At 35.1% G+C, this 6,567-nt stretch overlaps 1 pseudogene; it reads left to right on the top strand.

Moving 5' to 3' along the window:
* The first annotated feature begins 607 nt into the window (after positions 1-607).
* On the top strand, positions 608-1,138 carry LOC149548310 (glucan endo-1,3-beta-glucosidase 11 pseudogene; annotated as a pseudogene).
* Positions 1,139-6,567: the final 5,429 nt, after the last annotated feature.

Raw genomic sequence — 6,567 nt, 5'->3', positions numbered from 1 at the left:
TAACACATTTTAAAGGCATATGTTTCTACCTATGTTAACTATAGATCTTTATTTTTCTTTATATTCTATTAGTATTTGAAAAGTTCAAAAAAAAGCTTATGTTAGAATATATGTTTTTTCCTTATTTATTCATCAAAATTATGATATTTATTTATTTATTAGTATGTTCATATCACATAATTTTGATGAATAAATAAGGAAAAAACATATATTCTAACATAAGCTTTTTTTTGAACTTTTCAAATACTAATAGAATATAAAGAAAAATAAAGATCTATAGTTAACATAGGTAGAAACATATGCCTTTAAAATGTGTTAAAGTGTTCATTTAAAATGTGTAAACGTGAAAATGCTCATTTATACAAGTAATGCATCAATTATTATGAGCTCGGAGTATTAACTAATATTTAATGTGTTAATTCTCAGACCAACTAGATTAGACAAAGCTATACTAATGAACAAAGAGCTCCTTGCCACTGAGATTCAGAGCTCTTGGTTCGAGTGATTTTTCTTTTCAATACAAATTCCATGCCGGTACGGAAAAGGGTGCTGCGGGGTCCGTGCATGGGAAGACCGCTACCGTTAGGGAAACGAATACGTGAGCAACATGACATATCAAGGAAAGGCGGAGGATTGGGTAAAGACAAATGTGCAGGCATACTTATCGGCCACGAAGATCACGAGCATCGCAGTGGGAAATGAAGTTTTTATGGGCAACGACATGGATCTCATGAAGAATCTGGCGCAGGTGATGCAGAATATCCATTCATTGCTGGTGAGCCTAGGCTTGGACTCCTCCATTAATGTCTCCACTGCGCACTCTAGCTATATACTTTTCGTCTCTTACCCTCCATCCACTGGCATTTTCAATCCTCAATTGACCGCTTTGCTCACACCGCTTCTCGAGTTCTTTACGCAGGCTCATTCATCGTTCCTCATAAACACCTACCCTTTCTTTGCCTACAAGGTTGATCTGAACCAAATCCCGCTAGATTATGTACTATTTCAACCAAACAATGACATGATTGAGAATAATATGCTTTACGCCCAAATTGATTCGATTTACGGAGCTCTGGCTCTTCTTAATCTCAATGTCCATAACTTCAATGGCAATTCCTTTTCGCCATTAGAAAACTGAGTTTCTTGCTTGATTTTATAAAGCTAGGAAATGGTGAGCTTAAGATGGCTAAATGCAACGTACTTGTTTTACTGACACAAATCATAATGGACAAGATTTTCATTAGATTTTTCTCAGATTTTTTCATATCAAATCATAATGGACAAGATTTCTTGAAGATTTTCCTCATTATGTGAGAATCAAAAACTAACAACTCAGATTTCTTGAAGATTTTCCTCATTATACAAGAATCATAAACTGAATCTCAAGTCATAACATCAAGTGATTTTAAATCAAGAGATAAGAAGGTGAAGTATTCTATACTATATATTTTTGTCCGTGATGAAAAAACTACTGAGTGAAGATGGTATACCTTCCAACGAGTGAAGATGGTTTGTAGGTGTGATACAATTTCCGATTGCAGGCAATCCCAATGGGAAAGCCTATCGGCTAATAAATTTGGTACAAAAAACAAAGAAGTTAAGTTAGATTTAAATAAATCAACCAAACTATATCATATAGTAAAATAATATATCAAATATATATCATAAAGAGAAGAGTCCTAGTACTGTCCATCAAATATGATCTAACAATGTAGCCATAACAATGTAACCATATTAAGAGGTAATCACCATTTTCAACAATATCCTAAGAAAACATTTAATCAGAGCTCCGTTTGGCTAACCCTAGCAACCAACAATGGAAAGCATCCATTAATTTTTATTTGAATTAAGATGTCTATGCAAAACTGAAATATGCATAATATTATATTCTACAATCTTATCAGTAACATTAGATAAAGACATTTCTTTCAATTTTATGTAAAATATAGATCTTTTAAGCACAATATTTACTTGGGTTTTATGTATAATGTTTTATGTATTAGGTATCTATATAACATTTAGATACCTTTTATGCATAATGTTACTCTTTGATGTTACGCATAATGTTTCAAGTAGTAAATGACACTCTGGATAAAAGAGTAACACTAATACACGCCCTACTGCCCCATAAAATTGGTCTCTGCTCATGTTATATGTAAAATGTAAAGCTTGAGAAAGTGAACCAATTTCATTCTAGTAGGGAAAATATCAATATCACATACCCAACATAGTTGAGCCAAAAAAGAAATATTAAAAACTGATCCAAATGCAAATTAAGAGAGTACTATTACAAAGCTCTTTAATGAAGGCTCCAAAATGGATCCCCTAATACATCACTTAAAATTTTAGAGCCACATAATCTCTATTATCAGTGTCTAATATCATGTAATAGCCATGATATGATTAGAGGCAATATATATTCTTTGAAATGGTCTTGATGCTATCAGATCCATATGAAATCTAATGTCCATACTTCTGAAACTCCCATTCGTTGTTATCTACATACATTAGATAATACACGAATCATATATATGAGTATGTGCATACATTAGATAATACAAGCAATATTTGTAACATCAACAGAAGGAAAATAGATTGAAATTCACACCTCAAGGACAGACTTGATGTGTCTTCAGCCACCTACTTATGCAGTGAAAGTGGAAGGCATGGTTGCATACTCCTATTTAAAAAATAAAAAGCACGTCAGTGTCAAAGCGTGTAGAATCAATCTAATGAAAAATATCATAAAAGCTAATAAAATAAGCTCACTCAACAACAACGTTGGCACAGAGAATGGAAAATGCATAACAAACTTAAAAGAGGATAACAAGTTCCTTAAAAATAAAATTCACTTCAAACATGAATTTATAGTATCACACAATGTCATCAATAAAGTAGATCAAAATCCTAACATTTTAACAGGCAGCTTGTACAAGGCTATAACATATTTAATGTTCTTGATCACTTTACCAGGTTATTCGGCATGTGTTCCAGCATATTCTTTAGGATGCAAATTAATTCGCTGCCTCTCGTCCATTGAAGGTGCAGCTTTAAAGTCGTTCAACTTGTGTTAAATGCGTGATTACTATTTGACAAAGTACACATGCCTTTTGTATGTGGAAAATAGAATATTGACAAGATTGAGATCCTTGTCCACACCTCTCGTCAAATGATTCTGAGGACCAATTACCATGTGAGAGAAATTGATCTAAAACCATTTATCAGCTAAAACTTTATGGCGTGAGACAAAATCTGATTGGAGTGAACTCCAATGGGAAAGCTTATCAGCTAACATGACTACATAATTCATTTTAAAATTCTAACTGGGATAAATTTATTAATTAGTGTTTTAACATTCATTTCAGCAATCAAATAATAAATTTATATTCTCATATGTCAAAATCTTCCACATATGGTAAGGTGTACAAAGGCATGGCTCCTCCATTTAGAATAAAGAATTGAGCATGTGAAATGAACTTTTATACAATTCATATTTTCATAGGGTCTCCCTATGTTTGAAGGGTATTCTCTATATTATTTTCTATTCAACTTAGTATAGCTACATTCAAATTAGGATGTTATATTCTTGATAGCTGAACAATATTGTTTGCTTTATCAATTGTATACATTAAATATTACAATGGTTATTTGTTTGCTTAAAAATTTATTTTGATATTTCATAATATACATTTTTTTTGATGAATAGTCTCTCTTCTATTAGTAAAATATTAAATTTACATATTCACAAAAAGGCACTGGAGGATACAAGATCACCGTGCGAGAGTTCAAATGGGCAAGTCGGAAACACTAACAACTATTCATAAAAAAAAGCATAAAAGAACCCCTCAGGTAGCTAAAGTAGTGCTAACCAAGGGAAGAGGATCATGTTGATCATGAAAACCTCATGCATAAGTGGGGTTAGAGGGTGGCTCAAGAGGAGCCCACCCATCACCAACAACAACAACAAATTGATCTTTTTCGTCACCCTCTGCCGTAGGTGGCAAAATTGCCAAGTCCATGTGAGGGATTGACCACTTGGGGTCAACAGCAGTTGTAAGCCAACCAGTAATAGCAAGAGTAGTAGGAGGAGCGTCTAACAACTACCCTAAGCCACACCATGAATAAGTAGAGCATGGTGTCAAACATCCCAACCACTAGAAGAGCGATGAGGGGCCTGGGAATGCAACATCTGGGAGCAGCAGGCAGAGGAGCTACACCCCCAGTGGTGACCACTTGGTAGAGTCTAGTCCATCGAAGTAGAATCTGACAATACCCAAGAAAGCATACATGACACATTGCCCTAATGATTGAGAAGCTCCTGAAAGTGGGCCACCTTAAGAGCCACTTTGTTAGCATGTATTTGAATTTGAAGCATTTCATTATTAGACATGCAATACTTAGTATACATAGAGACATTTGTATCTCAAAAATTCTGAGAAAAAATAACAACATTTCTATCTTTCCAAAGAGTAAAAAGAATCTCCAACCTGAAAGCATGCCACATATGAGAGAGTTTAAACTGGATTTTGGTAGAGTCCTTGAGCAGAACCATATGACAAGAAAATGGTTCCGACCTAAAAGGCCTAGAAAAATCATGGATACAAAGCAAGTGATTTTGAGCTCTATAACAAAACCAAAAATTTTGCAAGAATGTCTTAGGTTGCCCACAAAAAGGATAGCATGGGTAAGGATTACCCAAATGCTTGAGACAAGGACCTGGAAGCAAACCCTAGAAGAGAACACACCAAGAAAAATATGCAATCTTTGGCTTGGTAATGGCATTTTAGATAATGTTAAACATGTATCTCCAATTCTACTATGTGGACTGAAGGTGCCAGTGCTAGTTGAGAGACTCAACCATAGGCAAATGAGGAACTAGATACATATGTCACATTTTTGGCTTATATTTAACAAGAGTATATAGATACCACTTCCAGTCCTTCCACCAAGGCTTGGTAGGTTGAATGCCTATCTTATGAAACAAGTGTAGAGGTAGAGTAGAGACTAGAAGGTCAAAAGTCTGCCAATCTAGATTAGCAAGGCAACACTGGGCTTGCATATCTTCCCGAGATCTTAGGTTTATGGAGACTTTGGAAAACAAATCTTTAGGCATCTTGATGTTGCATTTAAGAAAATGCAACACATACTCATACAAAATCTTTGCAAGTGGCACACCCTCAATAGAAAAAAAAGGTAACGACCAAAAATTGTGTTGATTTAGTGAAAGCCCCTCTTTGAAACCATTACCAATCCACTGAATCCATGGCTTGACATCCTCCCAAGCTCTCCAAATGTTCTTAATAACAAAGCAACCTTAGATATGAACAAACTTGGAGGTGATGATAATGGTATGAAACCCAATCCCCTTCCAAGCTGACCCAATGACAAGAAAACTAGAAGAAATGCAATGTCTAAGAAGGATCTTCCAAGCCTCATTTCCAAAAAGAGCACAGATGACCTAATTAATACACAAGGAAATACCTTGTTTTTGAGTCAAGATAAGGCCAAGTCCACCAGATTCCTTGGGCAAGAAAAAATATGCCCAAGCAACTTTGTGGAAGCCATGATGCTCAAAATTTAAAGCCTAGAGGAAATCTTTGAGAAGCTTCTCCAATTTAGAATAAGAGGCTTTAGAAGGATCCCAACAGGAGGAATAATACACATGGATAATATCCAAGATCTTGGAGAAAATTTAGAATTTACTAACCAAAGAGAGAGGCTTGGTAATCCAATAGTCCAACTTGTTGGAAATCTTACTGAGCACATTAATCCAAAGGTACACTATAGAAGCTTGAAAAGGAAAAGGGATACCCAAGAGTTTTACTTTTTTACCATGTTGGATCCATTTATATTGGTATTGAGTAAGCCAAGATTGTCCAAGAAGGAATGACTTCCTATAACAGAGTGTCTTGTGTCATTGAATGGATGACCTAGATGCCAGACATAAAATATCAAGGCATTTGAGTGCATTGGAAATGTTGTCCTCATCATAATGAGAGTGAGGAAGGAATTATCAACAAAGGTTCCATTTACAAGTTGAATGGGAGACTCAGGAGGAGCAATGCCCTAAACATGACCAAAGGAGACAACATGGGCTAACAAGTAACAAAATCCTTTAGCAACCATGACATACAAAGCAGAAGCCAAATGAAAACCTTGGTGAATAGATTTGAAAAGGCCAAAGGCCTTAGACTAATTGCCATTAATGGTGATGTAAGAAGAAGCATCACTAAAAATATCTTGATAGACTAAAGAAAGATAGGTCCAAATCCTAAAGCTTTTAGCATAGCAAGAATGAGGGCCATTCAATGTGATCATAAGCTTTGACACAATTAATTTTGAGAAAGAGAGCTTGCTTCTTAGACCAACGAATCCATTCCATGCCTTCCTATATGGCAATGATGTTGTCCAAGATATAACGAGATTTGATAACCTTTTATGAATCTCCTATAGTCACCAACATGACCTAGGAAGCTTCTAATATTATTTTTCTTTGTAGGTGTAGGCAAAGTGCTAATCACTTCTATCTTTTGAGGATCCACTTGAATGCCACTTGAAGAAATATAG

The sequence above is a fragment of the Cupressus sempervirens genome, chromosome 7 (assembly GCF_028749045.1).
Source record: "Cupressus sempervirens isolate cs-2001-9-10 chromosome 7, ASM2874904v1, whole genome shotgun sequence".
In the NCBI taxonomy this organism is placed as follows: Eukaryota; Viridiplantae; Streptophyta; class Pinopsida; order Cupressales; family Cupressaceae; genus Cupressus; species Cupressus sempervirens.
This window is presented reverse-complemented; position numbering and strand designations above follow the sequence as displayed.